At 36.2% G+C, this 22,666-nt stretch overlaps 1 protein-coding gene and 1 pseudogene across 3 annotated transcripts in view; one reads left to right on the plus strand and one right to left on the minus strand.

Annotated features, from left to right (window-relative positions):
* The window catches only part of C3H8orf34 (chromosome 3 C8orf34 homolog), a 463,675-nt gene that overhangs the window by 266,818 nt on the left and 174,191 nt on the right, over positions 1 to 22,666 (plus strand). The window lies entirely within an intron of this gene.
* Positions 18,283 to 20,139, minus strand: LOC130457944 (serine/threonine-protein phosphatase 2B catalytic subunit gamma isoform-like; annotated as a pseudogene).

Consider the following 22,666-nt stretch of genomic DNA (forward strand, 5'->3'; position numbering starts at 1 on the left):
ATTATTGCAATGGTTCCACTGAGGAAGTAACTGGAACCTAAAATAAGATGTTGACAGTAGAAATGATGAAAAGGCAATAAATAATATATTGCACAGAGACCTCTTATAATGAATTGACACCTGATTATATAGTAACAAAGATATCTGAAAGCATAAGTGTAAATGACTGGCAGGGTAAGAATATCATTGATAGACATCAGGAAATCAGAGAAAGAAATAAGAAAAAAAAGATGTAGAGCTGGAAAAGATCATCTGATCCAACTCCTTCACTTTATGAATGAAATTGAAATTCAGCTTAGATGATTTCATACAGGATATGAAATGAGACCCTATCATTCCATGTTCAGCATTCCCAGTTCTGCATTCTTTCTAGAATATCCATTTTAATTTTCTAAAAAATTAATTAATTTAGAATATTTTTCCATGATTCCATAATTCAAGATTTTTCAAACCCCTCTTCCCTTCCCTCTCTTAGAGCTGACAAGCAATTCCAATGGGTTATACATGTATCACTGTTTAAAACCTATTTCCATATCATTCATAACTGTAATAGACTGATCTTTCAAAACATCAATCTATTCCCATCAAACCACATGATTGATTATATGTTTTTCCTTTGCATTTCTACTCCCACAGTTCTTTCTCTGTATATGGATAGCATTCCTTCTCATAAGTTTCTTGTTGTTGTTGTACTGGGTCATTGTATTGCTACTAGTAGAAAAGTGTGTTACATTTGATTGTACCACAATATATCAGTCTCTATGTATTATATCCATTTTTAAAAAGTGCTAAGTCCAAGATGATATTGTAAATATTAAAATTAATGTTCAATATTCCAAGTATTATTTTAATACTATTTACTAAAATCCACTTAGAGCTAAGAGGAATTAAAAAAACTCCAGCAAGCTCCCCCAAAACTCCCTCCTTCCTGATAGTCCGAGCCAAAGAGGAAGCATGGGCAGAAAAAGGAAACTCCAAACTCCATCCACGTAAGGAGATGCACAAACAGGAAAAGGAAAAGGGGATTGTGGGAAATGTAGTCTCTAGGGTTCAAGAGCCTAAAGCAATACATTTTCCCCTGTGATTCTTTGGGAGACCAGTCTCCCCAAAAACATGACTAACTTATAACTTGAACTAGAGGTATACACAAATATTACAGTTTTTAAAGGGAAATTACAGTAATTTGGGTGATAAGAGGAAAATAAAAGGGGCAAGGAACAAAAACAATAATAGGTTTATTGACAAAAAGACAATTGGAGGGCAGTCCCCTTTGGCATAAGAGAGTACATTCAAAACAAAAGCATTTCAACCCCACCAAAGTTAAAATTTACCATATCTCAAAGTTCACTTTGGATCTTCTGGTTCAGCGTGTGATATCTGCATGCATCTTCAGAGAGCCTTCTAGATTCTGGGAGGTAGTCTCTTGTTCTAAATTTGGCTCAAATTCAAGTCAAAGTTCACAACAATAACATAGTCCCTCCTGAGAAAAATAATAATACACCCCCCCCCAGGAGGATACAGGGATGCATGTAGGAATTACACAGGGATACATGGTTGAGTCATAAGGCACATGAATAAAGTATCAAAAAACATCAATGAATCAAAGAAATTAAAATAATAAAAAAATTTGAGTCAGATAAAAATATAAAAAGAAAACTTGAAGAGAAAAAAATTCTGGGAAGAAGGAAAAAAAGAAGAAAAAAAGGGGAAAAATATCACAATTCACAACAGATTCTTGTACTGACTGATCCATGTCCCATAAGTATATAATAACAATTAGTCACTAACCCAATTTAACAGTCTGGACTACAGTAAATTGTCACATTATGAGAGAAAATTGAAAAAGAGACTAGATCTCAAGACGAATGGGAAATAGAATTTCCTGATTCAACCCTTTTCTTCATTTTTTCAGTATAATGGATCTAGAGTAATCAATGTTATATGCTTGATATAGAGTGTGGTCAAGGAACTCCTGCATTTAACACATGTTAAACAGCCGCAACCTCGAGTCTCACACATGATCAAATCATTGTGCTTTTTGTGCAGAATGTTGCCAGTCCATGTAGGATTAGTTTGGCTTCTTTCACCTTTTTTTTCTTTTTCCTTGTTTGGCACTTTGCAAGTCAAGTTCTGTGCTCCTTTGTGGTCTGTTTGTCCTTGGATTAGACAGAGTCATCAAGCAAAAGTCTCATAAAAGTTAAGAAAAAAAAAACTAGTGTTAGGTTGCCATAGTCCAAAGCTTTTTGGGTATATGTTTTATATGCTAGGTAAATGGATATCTTAGGTTATGCTATTGCAGAAAGTAAAAATATTTAAATAAAAGCATTTTCAATACTAGTGATGTGTTTCAAAGGCAAAAAAATAAGAAAAGAAGGATAAAATCAAATACTGTATGACACATGTAGGAAGAAAACAAGATGTTAAAATTGTGTATATTTCATAATTACAGACCTAAAGTATAGGGACTCATTTTCAAAAAATAAGATTCATTTCCTCTTTGACTTACCATGATCTACAGGGTGAGTGCAAATGAGGTAGACAAAGCAATAATACATTCAAGAAAATACATAAAAAATTAATAAAGGCACAAAATGTTACAAAAGGCACATCAGGTCAATGTAGGTCACTAATACAGATTTTCTATTATGAGGTAGTACATGTGTTGCCCTACAAGGCAATTTGTGCAAATACAAGGATCAATCAAATAAAGTGCAACAAAATAGTACAAATCCAACAATAAAGAAGTCCAATCACAATCAATAGCCAAATACAATCAGTGCAAGCAATTATTCACCATCAACAGAAGGTACTCATTTTACATGGCTACAATGAATCCATGAGTCCCTTTCTCCAATTTTTATGGCTGATGGTGTAGTTAGTAAAATCTGGAATGGTTCATCATAAGTAGGTGCAGTTGGTCCAGTACATTTGGAATTCTTCATTTAGACACTATCACCTAGGTTTAAATCATGAAGCAAGAAATCAATGGGGCCTGCTTGAATAGCAGCTCCAGAGTCATGGAGTTCTTTCAACTTTGTTTGTAATTGTCTGATATATGTAGCAATGGTTGTATCCCTCCTAACAGTGAGATATAGGCAGGGGCAAATGGTTGTGCCTGACTAGGTGGATGTCCAAATAGCATCTCAAATGGTGAGATGTGTAAATCACCACTGGGTTTGCTTCTGAGATAAAATAGGGACAGAGGTAGAATTTCAGGCCACTTTAAATGAGTCTGCATGCATAATTTGCCAATCATGGTTTTAAGTTCTTTATTCATTCGTTCAACTTGGCCAGAGCTCTAGGGATGATATGGTGTATGAAATGTAGAAGTTATCCCCAGACGTGAATAAATTTGAGATAACACTGAATCGATAAAATGAGTTCTTTCATCCGAATCAATACATGCTGACAGGCCAAAACAAGGAATAATTTCTTTCAAAGTATTTTAGGAACAAAAGTCACTGTGGCATGAGCAGTAGGAAATGCTTCAGGTCACCTGGTCAGTTGATTGACTATGACTAAACAAAATTTATACTCTCCAGGTTTTGGCATAAAGATAAAGTCAATTTGTAGGTGCTCAAATGGTGTGTAAGCAAGAGGACATCCACCAAAGGCTGTTCCTCAAAAGTGTGTTGATTAAAGACCTGGTAGGTAGGACAAGCTCTACTTACTTTGGAGGCAATTGTAGTTATTCCAGGTGCTCTCCATACTCTTTTAACAGAGTCTACAATATCTTGGGTGCCAAAATGACCATGTTTATGAATAGAGTGACAAATCTGGTTATAGAAAGTTCTAGGGATTAACGGTTTGCCATCTGATTATACCCATACTCCATTAATGTTTTGCTTTAAATTTCTGCTTCCATTTTTCCATTTCCTTGTCATTATAAGAAATTGATACATCCAAAGCATCAGTAATTATTAGTGGCATAATTAATTCAGGGCCTTCTAAGGCTACTAGTTTTGCTGTGATATTTTCTTGGTTATTTCACCTGGAGACAGGTTCAGTAGTGAACGACAGCTATAGCTTGGGGGAGCTGGCTGGCAGAAAGAAGTTCAATGTGTTTAAAATTACCTGGTACATCAGATTGTATTCTACGCACATCATTCTGATGTTTAGCAAAAACCCCTTTTGGTATATCATCAGGTATGCCATACAATGATGTTAATGTTTGTATCTGTTCAGACTTTTCCTCCAATTGCTCCAGATATAGCAATGGATAATGCTTTAAGGAATGTTTGTGTAGATGCAGGTATATATTCCCAGATTGTTCACATTGCAGGGTTTCCCTGATTTTACATAAAAAATCACATCCTAAAAGGTTATCTGGACATCCATGAATTAGGAGAAATGTATGGTCAATGGTGAGAGAACCTAGCTTAACCATTGTGCTTTTGAGTTCTGGGACTTGCTGTATTTCCCCAGTAGCTCCAGACACTGAGACCATACCCCTTGTAGTGGTATCTCCTGGGAATGTCTTTAGAACTGACTTTGAAGCACCAGTATCCACAAGAACTTTTTATTGTTTCTTTCCCACTTTAATCCATACAAATGGTTCTGGTTTTTCTGTGGATAATGAACTAATCATTAAACTGTCACCTTGTACTGTACTTCTATCCCCTGCTAATTATTCAGTTGGACCAATTAAAATTTCTTGGTTTAATTCATTTCCTGACTGATCTTTATTTTCACTTGATTCTGTATTGTCTTCCTCTTCTTTGGGAATTTGAATTTAAACCATAGCTAATGTTTAGTTCATATACTTGGACTTGGTCAGACTTCCCCCCTTCATTCAGAACATTGGCTTCATAGAAGTTTCTTGAACTATCTTGGCCATCATGGCAGTTGTTGTGCCCTGCATTCATTTATGTTTTCAAATCTAACTAATGTTACACTTTCAATACTTTGAATATGGTTATCAATATTAACTGTATTTTTAGTTCCATTACCTTTCAGATTTGAATTTTCTAAGTTGTTTTGTATAGGTTGAAAAATTTCAGCTTCTGGATTCAAGTGATATATTTTCTCTATGGAAGTCTGCACCAAACAGGTTTTTGAATTTCTAATTGGTTCAAGTGGGATTTTATCCATGTCTGTGAGATTATTTACATTGCCTATAGCTCCTAAAGATACATTTGTAATAGTAGCCTTGTCTGTGAATTCACATGATTATCTTATTGCAGGGAATTGAAATTTTGTTTCTCTGTTTCTTCAATAAACTTATGATTTTGTTTATATAAGTCTTTATGAATTTGCTTCCTCCTCTTTTCAATCCCTGAACCCCATCTGCACTCAAAGAAATTTTCTAGATATGTTTTGATCTGTTCTTTGCTTTTCTTTTGACTAGTTACTATGCACCTTCTGTATGAATCTCCAATATATTTTCTCATCTCTGCTATCATATATTTGATCTCTTGTTCTATCTCTTACTTGTGTCTACTAATTACTTATGTTTTTATTTGATTCTTCATCATAAATTCTCACAGACTCTATAAATTCATTTTTAGGTACCACCCATGTAATTTCTTCTCCTTTTGTATTTTGCCCCTTTTTTATAGTCAGTTTCATGCTGTCAAAGTCTAGAGTTTCTGAATCCTTAAGATTGCAGTGCTCATAGCATCAGATTGAGTTTGATCTATATGTTCTTCCTTGAGTTTTGTTGCTTTTATTATTTTCCTCATATTTCCTCTTTAAATAGAAATCTTTCACCAAGTGATGTACTCTATGGCATAAAAAGCATTTTCTAGTCTCTTTTTTACATCTCTGTTTCTGGCATGAGGGTCTAGAATATGTTTTAATTGTTTGCAAATTTTTAATTTGTTCAATCTCTTTTTGCTTAAGAGATTCCTCTGTATTTTGTAATTTTTGTTTCAATTCTTGTTTTTCTTGTTCTTGTTCCTTATTACTATGAAAAAAGTAATTAGTGGCATCTCTGAGTTCACTGATTGTAATACTGTCATATTTGGGGAAATATTCCCAAAGAAATTATTTTAGATGGGAGCTATAACCTCTTAGGAATTATCTGCTGACATGAGCCACTGATTCTAATGAGTATTGATTCAAACCCATGATGGATTCAACTGTTTCAACCAGTCTGTCTATACATGTTACAGGATGTTCATCTTTTTCTTGATTCAACTTGTCAAATTTTCTCCAAGCATTGGATTTGGAACAAAATGACTTGGTTCTCTCAGGAGGTCTTCCCTGTTTGGCTATTTTCTAAGGTATGCCAAGCTTGTTGGGTTTGCAAAATCAAAGTCTTCCCTTTCTTTCACTGTAGGTCAACTTGTCAGGGATATGTCTTGTCTGATCTTATCAATAAATTGCCTTTGCTCATGAGGGCCAAATCATTCAGCTAAAAGAAGGTCTGAGTCTTCAAAATCTCGTTCAAATATTTTAAATTTCAGTTCTTTAAGGGCCCTATGAGGTTCTGATAAAATTTTTGGGAATCTGCATTTTATTGAATCCAATTTCTGGGTAGAGAATGGTTTGTGGACCTTTGAGAGAAGAACACCAGCTATATCAGAAATTTTTGCAATATCTCTTAATGGCAGGATCTTCTTAGTTTCTGTATCATTTTTATCTTTTCCCTCTGCCCCTTTCTTTTTTTGGTCCTTTGTTTTCTTTTTTATTGTCCTTATTCTCTGTATCTGCCAGCACTTTTGTTTTTTTCCCTTTCTCTTGCTGAACCTTTCCTTTTCCCTGCTTGTCTAAGTATTAAGCACACATATTTTTGACTAGTTGCTCCAATGTGTCATCTAGCACTAAAATCTGGGCTGCCTCTTTGGGTGTAAAGAACTTGAGAATGTTTCTAATTGAAGCTTCCTCGAACCCGCGAGAAGCCTCAAGATAGGAAGATAGAGGAAGAATAGAAGTTCTGTATGCCGCGAGGGGGGTGGCGGAGCCAAATTAGAGATATGAGGTGGCTGGAATGAGTCAGAAATCCAGGCCTTATTAATTATCAAGGAGCCACAGCAGAAACTCTGATCAGTGGACTACTTAGAAGACTTGTACCCATTCAGTGATCCAAATTTAATACCACACAGATCGGAGATATGATAGAGAAAAGAAAGTTCCTGGCCAAAGGCCAGGTCCCAGGTGGGAGAGGTAGATAAGGAAAGGAATCAAAGATGGAGCTTGGACAGAGGCCAAGCTCCAGCAAGGACAGGCATCAGTGAGAGCTAAGATCCAAGTGAGGAAGAGAGAGAAGAGAGGGCAGAGCCTGCTGTGGCCAGTATTTAATCTCTTTGATGTGACACAATACACAGGGATGCTTATCATTGGTTAATGACAAGGTATAGGTGTGGTTTCTCTTAGCCAGGTGAGCACAAAGAAACCTGTTTTCCCGCCTAACCTGGGGGAAGCTGGGGTCAAGGGTCAGAGGCTTTCCTAGCCATGTGCAAGACTGAGCATGCTCAAGACTGAGCATGCTCTCTTCTAAGCCACTCTGTACACACTAACTGTTTTCCTTGCCCATAGCTATGGGTGGACTGCTACACTAATATATGTAAAGGTTTGGATAGCTGCCATTACAAATGTGTAAATTTGGGTGATTATTTGCCATACAACTTTGTTGTCTGTAAAAGGCATTATTGTCATGAATGCTGTGGAGCTGGCTATCAGACCTATAGTTTCCATCACAACTCCAGTGAAGGCATTATACACAATGTTGTATACTAGTAACATAGTATGGTAGCTAACACTGTTACCCCAAATAGTATTTGCAGCATCATTTCTCTATTTGGTCTATATCCTATAACCTGGGGTGGGTGCAGACTTTTCCTGGGGTGCCAAAATGTACTAGAGAGGGAACCTGGTGAAAATGTAATTGGGAAATCAATAGAGGTTACATCAAGAGGTAAGCAAGAGAAAGAGGCTGGATCTTAGGCCCTTCCCCTCTCCACTTCTTGTTCTTTCCCACTGAGCAATGTTAATGGAGATTTCCTCACAAATGGTAAGATGATTCTTCTCTCTAGTAATAAAACCCTTTAGACTAAGTTATTTAGCCGAAGGATCTATTTATTCTTTGGGGAGAAGGAGATAAGGATGTGATTAAGAAAGAGGGAAAAAGGGGTCCTTATTCTTTTGAGTTGTTAGATTGACTGAAAGCTTTGGATAAGTCTCTTCAAATAGAAATAAATGAAATATTTTCTTCAGAGTAAAGATGGCAATAACTCTGCCAGGGTTTCTTCTTGGCAAGATTGACTATTCCTTCAGTTCACAGTAGAAGTAGTAAGGTAATGGCTAGAGAGGATATGAAAGTATGTCCTCAACCACCTTCAGGCAGAAGAAGAATGAATTCTAGGCAGCTGGGGTCCAACTGTCTCTCCTTAAAAATTTCCATGGAACTTTCTCTCTCCTATCCCCTGATGATCTATGTGTTCCAATGTTCTGATCTCTCCTTGCTTTGCAGATCCAATTTTGTCTTTGCTCAAATTTCTTCAACCACAAAGGTTTGCGTTGGCAATACATTTTCCAGCTGGTGTTAAGAATCCCCTCTGAAGCCATAACATGCCAATGGCATGACATATGCCAAAGGCATAGCAGGAGTCTGTGTAAATTGTGACTCTTTTATCCTTTGCAATGATACTGGCATGTTTCAAATCTGTGAGTTCTGCACCCTGTGTGCTTACATTTGAGGGCAAGGAAGCTGATCACAGAGTATCAAATTCAGTAATTACCATAGCTCCTGTATAAAACACACCATCCCTCATGAATGAAGATCCATTTGTAAATAATATTAAATCCAAAGGGGTGTCCAATAAATCATTACATGTTTTTAACATATTGTTTTCTTCCTACATGTGTCATACGGTATTTGATTTTTTCCTTCTTTTCTCATTTTTTGCCTTTGAAACACATGTCACTAGTATTGAAAATGTTTTTATTTAGCTATTTTTACTTTTTTGCAATACCATAACCTAAGATATCCATTTACTTGTGGAGGTGCCCAGTAGACATTTGGGTTTATGAAATTAGAATTCAGAAAAGATGTCAGGGCTAGACTTGAAACTTTGGAAATTGCCTGTGGAAAGATGTTAGGTGAATTTGTCAACTACTTATTAAGTTTTCATGATACTATTACTGAAATAAAAGTTAACGGTAGCAAAGAATTATTAGCATTGAAAGAAACACCCCTGCATCAACAGTCTCATCTTATTTTATTTTTGTCTATGATCCTCTGGCTATAAAGTAACATAGCAGAAATAGAACTATGGGAGTGGATGAGTTCACCTTGGTGAATACTTGGAAAGAGTACATAGAAAAGAGCCTTGTATTTTTGCACTAATTTGTTCACTATATTATGTTAGGGAAAGAGGAATGAGTGTTAGTGGAGACAGAAAAGAAGACCTTAGAAAGGTTGGAGAAGCCAGAAGAATTTTTGTGTCACTAAAGACATTGGAAGAAAATATGTAGATGAGAGAAGGGTATTACACAGGGTCAAATGTTATAGAAAGCTCGGAGGATGAGGATTTGATAAAAGAACATTGATCTGGCAATTAATTAGATTATTGATGATGGTGAAGGGTTCAAATAACACTGGTAGACACATAATATATTATAACTACATTTTTGCTTCATGGACATTTAATGTTCTAAATAGTATTCCAGCACATTTAATAAAGCTAAAGACATGTTATAAATTAAAAAGACATTTATGGTCAGTATGGGAACTATTAGTTTTTAAAAAAATAAAATAAAATCACCTCCTAAAAATGTTCATTTTGTCATAAGATTTGGACCATTTTTTTTTCTTTTCTATTTGTTCTCCAGATCCCATTGTGGCTAACCAATAGTCATGTATTGACATTTAATAGCAGAGCATTTGGTGTTTGAGTATTTGTTGCTGGTTAATATAAAGTTTTACTTTTGCCCTTAAAAAGAATAAGAAAATAATTATGAAAGCATGAGGACTTAAATAAAAGCTGTAATTGTCATTGAGAAGGTGAAAAGCATATTCAAGTTTAAGAAATTGATTGATTTTCCTTCTTGAGTCTATTATTCAAAATGAGTAAAGGAAAATAAATTCTCCATATCCATTTCTAAAAACTTTCTTCACTTTCAGTCTACCAGAAAAGCAGTCATAAGACCCAAATATTCAGATCATTTTGGGATGATCCAAATACAATACCCTATAAAGTAAATCAGTGTCATTTTAAACCAGATACCTATGCACAATGCACACACAATCAATCAATTTCAGAACATTTCCTTCAACTTGTCTTGTAAAAACTTAAACCCCTCAAAAATCCCAATATTTTCAAGATGAAAACCTCCCTGTTTTTTCAACTTTAATTCTGGTTCTGGGAAAAGAATTAGAGAACAGGAGATATATGTCAACAATTCAACTATTATCTCCTGGGAAACTGATTTTTCTTTGTTGGTTCAAATTTTCCCATTGGGTAAATCTAGCAGCAGGAGCTGTCTACAGTTCAGAAATTCCATGGAATTATATGGTCATTAAGAAGACCATCAGGAGATATTATTTTAGAGATACAGCATAAATAATGAACGCAAAAGAGTCAATGATGTTTTATATTGTCTATTATGATCCCATTGTGTTTAACTTCAAGGGTATGTTATTTCATTAGAAAAATATAATTTAAAAGATAATTGATCTTAGTTTTGATCTATCAATAACAGAAAATTTAAAATGCTCTAATTTTAAGGTGGGGAAGAGGAATTTATATAGTGTTTATTAGGTATTAGGCACCATACAAATATCTCATTTGATTCTCTCAACAACCCTGGGCAGTAAATGTTATTATTATCCCCATTTTCCACTTTGGGAAATGGAGACAAAGCTTAAGTGACTTGCCCAGGATCACACAATTAAGAAGTATCAGAACCAAATTTGAATTCAGGTCTTCCTGACTCCAGACCCAATTCTCTCTCCACTATGCAATCCATCATATCACTGATTCTACATTTAAGATACCACACAAGAAAAAAAAAATTCTACTGCAGAAGGCCAAGGAGAAAGAAATATAAGAGTTATCTCTAAATTTTTCATATTAACATAGAATCATATTGGAGACTAATGGGGCTTTAGGGATTTTCTAGTTTAATCTCCACATTTTACCGAAAAGGAAAAAAAAAATATATATATATAAGTGAAAAATGGACCCACATAAATACTGTGAGCTGTTATCAGAGGTTCTTTTGACCTTATCTCATGCTCTTTTCCACTCTACTCCATTGTCTTGAAAGGCCATTATGTGACAGATGGTTAATTCTGTAACTGTTAAAAGTCAAACAGATATAGGATTAGGGGGTAGAAATTACGAAGAGGTAGATTTCAGCTCAACACAAATAGATAAACTGGAGTTGTCTAGTAATGTGGAGCGGACTGGGGAGTGGTGCTTAATACAGTGTTGTGTGCTCTCATTGCTAAAGGAAAAACAGAGAGGAGATTTTTAGACTGGGCATGAGTTTAGTTCACCGCTAAAATTCCTACCTTTTATGCTTTGATTCTAAGTAGAGTAATATTGCTTACAGCTCAACATGCATTTATTTATTACATATTATCTATAGGGTGTTATAGGAGGATTAGTATCTTTAGGATTAGGGCTTGCTGATCTCTTTTCAGGGCTCTTCCTCCACCATTCACCCAATTCTCACCTGTGGATCCAAGAAGTTTGTAGTATATACTGCAGCCAAACCTGGGTAAAACCATCTCAACAAATAGGCTAAATAAAGTCTGGGGTAACTGATGGGCCACAAATCTGTTGATGAATTGGGTGTGTGTGTACCCCAAGCATGTAATGATTTCCTTTGGCAACACAGGTAGATGAGAACAGTTTTTTTTCCAATGGCCACACAGGCAACAAAAGCAGGCATTGTAGAAGGCTTCAAGGACTGGTCACACATCAGAGATGCCAAGGTCATCTACTGCATCCCAGGCCATCCCTAGTCATCCCGACTTTTAACTGGACTTGAGTGATTCTGGAAGACAGAGTAAGGCTGACAACTTTGTGCAATTCTGCCTCACTGAAATACAATTCACACACAAGTCAAAACATAATGCTATATTGTCATTGGTTTTCTTTGAAATGAAAGATGAACACTATGTATAACTGAGGCAGTGTGTGTAATTAATAGAAAAAGAGTCTTGAAGTCAGGAAGGCTTGAGTACAAGTCCTTCCTCTACCATCTACTGACATCTCTCTAAGATGCTCATTTTCAGAGATGGTGCTAATCTGAATTGATAAAGTTTTCTCCTCTTCAAGTGAAATTCTAAATCCAGTTGCTATTCTATAAATGATACAAGGCACCATTTAATGATCTGTTAAATATTAGTCTTAGTTGACTGGGCTTCCACTGGGGCTAGGAGAAATCTTGAAGCAGGTGAACTTTGTCTCCCTGTGCCTCCTCCCACATTCCCAATCCACAATCAATTCCTTGTTCTTATAGTCTCTCTTTGTCTTCTCTCCATTTCATATATGCTCTTACTCTCTGATCTTATCACTCTCCATGCTAAGTATGGCATCTCCTCTGACCCCAATCTCATACCTAACTGTGTCTGGGGCTAGACACTTCAACTCTTTAAACCCCATTTTCTTCATTTTTAAAATGGGAATGGAAATATCTGTATTCCCTCCTTCTTGTGAAGTGCTGGCAAATGTGTCACAACCAATTCATTTGAGAAAAACAAACAAAAATGGTACACAAGACATATTTTAAGTTTAAACTATCAGTTCAAGCTGGCCCCAGTATGTTTCTACCTACCTTGCAGGGTTCTCATGCTGTGAACCATGTCAAATGTAGGACAGAAGTTAACCCTGAGGCCTGTAGTCAGTGGTGATACTTTATTATTTGTGTGACCTTAGGCCAGTCACTTCAACTCTCAAACATGGTTTCCTCAGCTTCAAAATAAGGGGTTTTCACAAGATGTTCTCTGAGACCCCTTCCAGTCCTAAATCTGTGCTGCTGAGGTTTTATAAACCTCAACACTTATCTGCTGGCCAATTATTATTATTCTTTTTCTGGTTGTTCAAAATGGATTTTCTTTCAATTCTGCCTATTCATAGCCTTCTTTTCACCCAATTCAGATGACACTATATATAGTATCTCAGTTGTTGCTCTGATTAAAGCACAGGATCTGGAGTAGAGAAGACTCATTTTTTGAGTGCAAATCTGTGTGACCATGGGCAAGTCACTTAAAGCCATTTACCTCCATTTTATCCTCTCTAAAATGATGGGAATAAGGAAATGGCAAACCACTTCAGTGTCTTTACCAAGAAAACCCCAGATAAGGTTTCAAAAAGAGACAGACAAGAATGAAAAACTTAGCAACACACACACACACATACACAGACATTCTTCAACAAATTTAATCATTTTCTCACATGCTTATATTTATTTGTATGTAGAGGATATTTGTTTTTTTCCTCTTTTGTATCTTTAGCATATTACAAGAACTTAATATAATTTATTAAAATTATATTCCATCACTTATTGTTATTTAATATTAATTATAATTAATTATAGATTATTAAAATAGAATGAATAGAAATTAAATATAATTTATCAAATATGGAAAGGTTTCTATTAATAATTCATTGATTGTGTGAATTTAAATCTATATGTTGTCCTCCAAGGAGAATGTACATTTTAAAAACTTTTGCTCATCATAGAAGTTTTTGTTTTCTACTTTAAGATTTTTATGCATTAGTAAAAAGGAGAAGTATTTGGTGCTTCAGCACCCTTAGGTAGGAGTTCTTTCCCTGTTGTTCACTCCATCCACAAATCTAAATATGGCCTTATTTTGATTTTTCCTTAGGAAGATTGACACTCCAAGTTATAGCTGTCCAAAAAAGAGATAGAGATCACATTTTGCAGTTTAAAAATATTTTTTTCCATAGGAAATTCATCAATCTTATACTTACTTCAGGAGAAATCTGAAGTTCAGATACATGGAATTAACTACTATCTATATTCAGCCTGTGAGGGGAAATGAATCTTAAAGCCATATTGATAAATTGGTCAAATGAATTATAAATCTGATGATTAAATAACTGAGATAATCAAGGTTCCTTCCCACAGTCTACTCTAGAGTCTACTTTACAGCATGCCTCATTAGAGTATGTAGGGAGTTTATCTGGACTCCCCTGAGCCATTTAGGCAATGAGATGGAAATTAAATTTATCCCCCAAAAGAGTTTTATAATTTCAACAACTAAGGGATATTTTACAGTTTATTGTTGACCTTTATTCACTATTAAACTATTATAACTAAAATAGGATAAGAGATTTAGAGCTTGAAGGGAATTTAGAGGCCCTATCCTATCCTTTTATTTTACAGATGAGAAAAACTGTGCCTCAGAGGTGCTAAGTGACTTGTCCAAGGTCACCCAGGTAATGAATGGCAGTCAGAATTAGAACATAGACTCTGACTCAAAAATCTACTACACTTTCCACTACAACATATTTTATTGTAATTGTGATTAAGTCTGTTAATTAGCCATCAATAAATATTAATTAAGTACCTAATATGTGCTATGCACTGGACTAAGCACTGGGAATATAAAAAGAGGTAAAAAACAGATTTTTCCCTCAAGAAGTTCCTAATTTAATGGGAAAGAGAAAAAAGAAATATGTACAAACAAAGTTATATGCAAGATAAATAATAATTTGAGATAGAATTATATTAATAAAGTTATTTTAAGGCTTGCAAATTGCTTTAAACATATTTTATTTTATTCTTACAACTATGAAAGGTAAGTTATATTATTATCATGCTTATACGGATGAGGAAACTGAGAAAGACAGAGGATAAGAGACTTGCCTTAGAGTTGGACATGACTGAAATCACTGAATAACAACAAATTACAAGGCCTTGGGGATAGAAAGAAGAAAAGCTAAAAAGCATACTGTACCCTCTCAATAGGACAATTGTTAATGCCATACAAGCATATGATTAGAGCTTCAAAGGACCTTGGTGGAAACTGAGGCTGAGAGATTGAGTAACTAGTTCAAAGTCACACAGATAGTCAGTTCAGAGTCACACTCAGGCCCACTGATTCCAAATCCAGTGCACTCTTTTCTTTATACAGCCCCTTCTTCCTCCATTCTCTAAAGACCATGGGACTAAGAAATTTGTAGAAATATTTGATGTTGGCCAAAATAGACTGCCAGGTTCAGACAGAGAAAGGGAAGACAAAACATTGAGAATAGTATAAGTTTTCAACTAAGTAAATCAATATGTTCTGGGAGGCAGAACATTTAATGAAAATTTCATTAGTCAAATCTTCATAAAAATTCAGTTCTACTTTGACACTGGAGGATTGAATCAGGCACAGGCATTATTTGGAGCCAGAGGATTCAAATGAATACAGTTATTTTCCTTCTTCAAAACAGCCAGCTTAACTTCTGTCACTAACAGATTGAATTACTTAAGTAGAAAATTAGTGACAAACTTCCATCTTCTCTCCCATATGACATAGTGCTTTCTCCCTTAAGGCCTGCCTTATGGCCTCTGTGAGGTTTTAAATTGTAAGCAGCCCCAGTTTATAGTATGAACAATAAACACACACATATACACAATACACCAAAGTTACAAACAAATCTAGCTACCTCCTCCCTGTGTATGCGGATTCCTTAGAGGAATCTAGACTTCAAAGTATTCTTTTAGGTGTGTGCCAACAACAAAGCACTTACTGATGAAAGCCTGTCTTTGTACCCATTTCTCTATAGGTTATATAGCATTTAGTGAATGGGAAGAAGTTCCAGTGCTTGGAATGGTTTTCTTTCTAGAGTTAAAACCTTAGGCAATACTTTTAATAGAATTCTGTCAAATATGCTGGTATCAAAATGGGAAGAAGTGGAGGAACATGGGACATGAGAGAGTGATGATACTTTTAAAGACTGCTCTCTATGAAATGCAACAGTGGAGGACTATAATTTGAAGTTGATAGGGTCAGAGGATAGTCACAGTGAAAAATTTACACCCTCTAATATTGGACCCATTGGGCTAGTTCTCTGTTTATTTGCCGATTTTAGGTCTGAAGCATGTCTTAGTCTTATCCAAAGAATATACTTATTTGTGAAAAACAGTATTTGAGGAAGGATCAAAAATAAACATTTTAGAAAGCAAAAATTCATTAGATTGGTATGGATTGGCAAGAGGGAAAGTTAGTTAGAGAGGAGGATAAAGTCAGTTGAAGGAATGATAGTGAAAAAACGAAATTGATTTAAAAGGGGAATTTTTTAAGAGTAAGAAGAGAAAAAGAAAAGCTAGAAATGAGTTGTGCACAGTAAGACCAATAGTTATTGTTAAGAGCAGAATAGACTTTATTACTTATCAGTGAGTCAGTTTAGAGACTCTATTAATCTCAGAGAAAACATCATTAAATTCTCAGGGGAGGCAGACAGATCAGATGGCTTTTCTTGTTCATTCATTTCAGTTGTTTCAATCATGTCCAGCTCTTCATGAACCCATTTGGTGTTTTCTCAGCAAAGATAATAGAATGGTTTGTCATCCTTTTCCAACTCATTTTACAGATGAGTAAACTGAGACAAAGAAGATTAAGTGACTTTCCCAAGGGCACAGAGCTAGTCAGTGTTTGAGGTCATATTTGAATTCAGGTCTTTCTATCTCTAGAATTGGCATTGTATCCATTTCACCAGTTTTCCTCTTCCTTTTTTTAGTATAATTAATTTTCATTTTTTTCCAGATTATATGTCAATACAATTTTTAATCTTTGTCTTCTGATATTTTGAAATTTATGTTCTTTCTTTCCCACTCTTCCTCAAGAAGGCAAGTAATATGATATAGGTTGTACATATATTTTTATATAATACATATATCCATTTTCATTATGTTGTGATAGAAGACACATGTTACCTATATTAGAGAAAAGTTCATGGAGGAAATAAAGAATGCTAAGTTTTAACTTGCATTCAGACTGTTCCTTTTATGGCATCGGATATATATTTTTTAATCACAAATCTTGAAGTTGTCCTGGATCCTTGTTTTGTGAATAATTATTAATTAAGTCATTCAAAGTTGATCATTATACATTATTGTGTTACTGTGTATGACTTTCTCCTGATTCAGCTCACTTTTCTTTGCATTTCACTTCATATAAGTCTTTCCAATTTATTTGGTAAATGAACACAAAATTAATATATCTTAGTATATTATAGCACCAAAAAGAGATCTTAAAAACCATTTAGTCCAGTTTCCCTAATTATATTGATGGGATAACTGAACTCTAGAAATTGGGATCCAACTTGCCACATTTGCATATCCAACTGATACCTCACACACTCATATTCAATATTTAAAAGGGGGCAATATATATGTACGTACATATGGTTTTATTAGAAAGAAATATTTGTAAGATGTAATGTAGGACTTGACCATATGATCCTCAACACTTCTATTATTGATTAATGCTTAACCTCAGTTGACTGGAAAGGGAATTATCTACATGAAAAAGATGTCCAAATAAGTAAAGTCTAATTTTTGACTCAGTAAAAACAAATCATAGAATTCAATTAATTTTTTAAATGATGATTATTTTTCTAGTCAATGTGCCAGGAAGTGGGGCTAAGATATTTAAAAATGAATAAATACTTACCAAATACACCTTCTTATCAGAAACTGTGTTAAGTTCTAGGGCTGTGAACACAAATGCAGAATAGCCCTGTCCTTCAAGGAGGTTATATTCTCTAGATTAGAAATGAGAATATAATATGTTTGTAGAAAAGTAAAAAGGTTTTGTAAGTTTCCCCAGAAATACAATTATGGGAGCGGCATTAGAAATGTGTGAATCAGGATAAGCCTCTAGAAGGAGGGAACACTTGACCTGAACTTTGAGGAAAAGTAAGACTTTCAGGAGGTGACAGTGAAGAGGAATGGCACTATGGGCATGGGGCATGGCAAATGCATAGGCATGCAGTGGAAGGTGGAATGCTATACACAAAGAATAGCAAATAGATTAATTCAAGTATAGCTTAGACAGGCTGAAAAATAGTCTGAAAGCAGAATGTCAAAAGCTTTAAATAAGAGAGCTTGGTATTTTTTCCCCAGGACAATGCCTGTAGCATTAAAACTTTTTTTTTTAAAGATGGGACTTTTTATATTGAATATAAATTTTAAAAAGTTACAAAATTGTCACCTTTCTTACAGAATAAATGCAGACTGCGTCAAGACTGTGCCTCCAGGTTTAAGTCTGTTTTTGTTTTCCAATAATAAATAAATAAAATTTGCTTTTAAGTCTTGGATCCATTAGTGGTGCCACAGCAGTTGCTTAGAGCCATTACTAAGCTTTCTTGGTCAAGTTCTTGGTCCCTGGTGATGACAATACTTGCCTCCATCCAATGGGATATGATTTACCTGGGGTGGGGGGCTGGAAATGTGCTTATTAATCTGGTCCAGACCCTGAGCTTCTTCAAAGCTTCGGATCCTGTGTGGTACTGGGAACCCTTGGAGGGCTTGCTGTTGTGCCTCTACTAGTTCCATTGTAGCTGTCTGAATAGTCATTTTCCTCCTGAAAGGACACCCAGAGGCAGAGTACCTGTAGGCATCAGCCCTTTGAGAGTCAGCACACTTTTCCTCTCTTCTAGAAGAACTGAAAACACTGGTGCCATCTTTCCAATAGCCCTAATTTTATTTCTGATGATCTTAGGAATTACTGTTTCCTTCCAGAATTTCCTCATCTTCTGAAATCACTTCATCATCAGAGCATACATATGTTGAGAATGCTAACTAGCATCTCTGTGACTTTCTCCCCCACAAAGGGCAAAGACCATGAGAAAACATGCATAAAGTTTGGAAGCCAATACAGGTGCAGAGAGCAGTTAAATTGTCAGATGTTCATCATATTGTTTTCATATTTCAGTACAACAGCTTTGTTGTCATAGACATCTAGGTAATTTGGGGCAGATAAAATGGTAATGAGTGATGGAAATCCTGTTGTCTGGGTCTTCCTATACATTTGATAGCCAGCATCCTGAGCTTCATGGGCTCTAATTATTGATAACAACTATTGTTTTGTAAAAATTCACAAACTGCAGAATAACTGCCAAAGTAGGAGCACCCTTGGACACTGTTGTGGTTAAATTATTCCATGGTCTTCTCATTTCCATAATCTTCCAAGGGATCCACCCAAAGTAGGTCACACATTGGTCCAAAAGCCGGAGGTTCCCTAAACCTGTCTAATCTCTTAATGTCATCTAGAGAGTTGATTTCTGGAGATAGTTCTCTATGTACACACAGAAACTGCTGGTTTAAGAGGGCAGCAAGAGGAAGACAATCAAATGTATCCATGCATGCTTCATATATCTTCTCAGAATATTTAATTTTACATTCCTGTCTGAAGGTGAAGTATTCTGTGAGATGTCTGCATTCATGATTGCCTCAAAGCAGAAAAAAGTTTTTAGGATATTGAAACTTTAAACTCCATAAGTAGAATACACACCAATCAGTAGCCAGGACTACAGAAAGTTCTCCACACTGTGAAAGACAGAAAAGGGATTAGGTTTTAGCAGCAAATGGGAGCCATGATGGAGCCAGAATTGAGATACTTGGTAGAATGTGGGGCTAGGAAGAACTGCCTTTGACATATGTCAAAACAGCCTCAACCTCAAAATCCCAAGTCCAAGTCCTCTTGTCTTGGCTCAAAATTTTCATAAATCCCATTGGGATTGATTGGTCTCTTTGACCTTGTGCTCAATAGGCACTATGCAGTTTAGCTTTGTACTTCTTTGGCACTGTGTAATGGCTCTTTTTGTAGTCCATTCTCCTCTATGCTGAAATAGCCTCTGTCCACATAGTCTCCCAGGAAGAGGTAGCTTGTGTTAGCAGGTGATCCTCCAACTTCAAATAATTTCATCAGGTCAAAGAATTGCCCATGAATGTCACCACATACTGTGATAGGTGCTTTGAATTCTACCATATTCTTTTCATCTTTCAGAATGTCACCTCCATCACTGATTGATTATCTTTAAGGCTGCTTTTTCATCTAATTGACCTTCAAGGGAAGGTTTCAAGTGGTTTCTCAAGATATCAATCAAGTCTAGGTTTCCCATTTTCAAATATTTCTTTTATTGTGAGCCGCTGAGTTGGAGGAAAAGGAACAGGTTTGACAAAATCTTCGGTGGTGGATATTTTCTGGTGGTTCCTTGGTAACATGGCCCCCTCCTCTCCTACTTCCTCCTATTCCTCCTTGATCAGGGGTGGCAGCTGGGCCCTGGACCACTGCCTCCTTCCCTGACTGTCTTCATTTTCCCCAGGGCTGGTGGGCCTGCTCTTCCCCTAGGCGGGATCTTTAGGGAAGCTTAGGCCCAAGGAGGCAGGGTGCTACCCTCCCCCCTCGCTTCCCTGCTCCTGTTTGCCTGTCAGAATCCTGCCCCTCAAGACTCTCTTTTTCCCTGGCAGCAGTGGAAATAGTCAGCTATGTGTACACTGAACTAGAGAGAAGAGAGACTGGAGTCAAGGAGATGGATAAGGGGACTATTAAAATAGGCCAGGCTTGAAATGAAAGGGCCTGGAGTAAGGTGGTTAGTATAGTGGAGGTAGAGAAAAAGGATTAATAAAATAAAAAAATGAGAAGGGAGAATCAGGAAAAACTGGGAACCGATTAGAGATAGAGTGAAAATAGGAAGTTAAGTTGTGAGCCTAAGTGTCTGAGAGGTAATGTACAGGGCCCTCAGAAGTAAAATGGATGCTCGGGAGACTGATGGGGTTGGGAAGTCTCTTGTGGTCCTTTTGAATTTGTAATGTCATGGGAGATCCAGAAAAAAATGAGTAGGCATCAGTATGTGAGACTGAAGGTGAAGAGAGAAATTACAGCTGATTTTGTAGATTTGGGAGACCCTTGCATAGAGATCATGTTTTATAGGAGCTGATACTCAGAACAAACTTCTGGGCTATATTTAAGTACAAGGTCAGGAACTGGAAGATCATCTTTAAAAAGATCTTCATTGGTCCAGTCCCTGGCTCCAAGGAGCTTACATTTTAGGGGAATGCACACAAGTAAATAAATACAAAAAAGTTACAAATACAAATAAGAAAGTAATAGGGATCTTATAGGTGATAGGGGACCAAAAGACAGAACCAGAGAGATGTGTCCTTAAAAGTTATAGGAAAAATTGAGGAATGAGAGTTCATTTTCAGTAGAAAGTGGGTGGGTCAGAGAATGTTTCACTGAGTAGGAATTTTCCTGAGTTGGGGACATGAAAGAAAAGGATTTTCCCAGGCAGAGATAAAAAGGACGCAGAGTATTTCTAAGCATTAAGCCTTGAAGAAAATCTAGATCCATGTTGGTGGTGAACCTATGACACATGTAACAGAGAGGGCTGCTTCCTTTCCCCTCTCCAGGCATGCCTGAGGATATTTCTCACATGATCCACCCCTCTGCCCTGCCACCCAATTGAAAAGCTTCTTCCTCCCCCTGTCTGGAGTAAGGTGGGGGAGAGGGGGCTCACATGAAGCAGGTTCTTTGATTTTTGTTAAGCAAAGATTGAAACTGATCTTACACAAGTATCTCTATATTTCTTGATCATTTTGAATGGAAATGGAATGTAGGACTGAAGTCATAGTTTATACATGATTCACAAATTAGGTAATGATGTGAGGTGACTTGTCTCTTGGTTTTTCTGATTGGTTCAATTTTTCATGGTGCAATCTTTTAAATGTCTTGGTAGTCTTCAGATTTTAGTACCTTTTCTGTAGATTCATCTATCTGTTTGTTCCCTTGGTTTTTAATTTTTTTTAATTTTTTAACTTTTTCTTTTATATTCCTTTGTTGCTGGCCTTTCTCTGTGCTTCTACCTCTCTCTTTCTCTTTCTGCTCTTCTCTTTCTTTATTTCAGTCTATATCTCTCTCTATTAGATTTAACTCTGTGACTGAACCCCAAGGGTGTCTTCACCTCTTTCCATAATGGGTAATTGACTCTACATTACTCTTGGTCCTGACTCCAGGTAACTTCTGTCGGAAAGGACTGGCCTCAGTTGGATATCCTTTTCTTCAGGCCCAGTACATGCACACACACACACACACACACACACACACACACACACACACACACAAATTATAACTTTGTCCCAGTTTTCTCCATGCTTTACTTCTCTAGCTGGACCATGTCAGAGTCTTCTGCGTTTTTTTCAGGTCTGGGGCAGAGTGGAATGAATGTTCTTGGGAAAGTTTCTTCCTATTTGAGGTTCCCTAATTTAGGAACCATCCCAAAAAAGCAGTCTTTTCCTTCTTTATCCCTATCTTCTTCCTCATGTGACTGAGAAGAGCTGAGTAAAAGATTTGTGGATTGTTATACAAAATGATGGAGTAAAGGAAGGAGCTGAGCAAACTGGGAAAGACTGTGGCAGCAGGGAAATCATGGGTCTTGTTCCAGAGCAGAAGTCACTTTACAGAATATTGGATCCTGCCTGAACATAAAGCTTGGTTGAGTCTGAGGAAGCTTATTAGTGATTAGTGGCTAATTAATGGCTAATTCATAAAACTTTTACCTTGTGGTAGAAACATTTATATTTGCTAATAAATAACATAATTCAACATTTATTTTCCTCAGGTTAAACATGGGCAAAATATATTTCCATATTAGTCATGTTGTAAAAGAAAACAAAAAAGGAGAAAGTGAAAAATAATATATTTCAATCTAAATTTAGATTCTATCAGTTCTTTCTCTGGAAGTGGATAGCA

This window comes from Monodelphis domestica, chromosome 3 (assembly GCF_027887165.1).
Source record: "Monodelphis domestica isolate mMonDom1 chromosome 3, mMonDom1.pri, whole genome shotgun sequence".
NCBI classification, from domain to species: Eukaryota; Metazoa; Chordata; class Mammalia; order Didelphimorphia; family Didelphidae; genus Monodelphis; species Monodelphis domestica.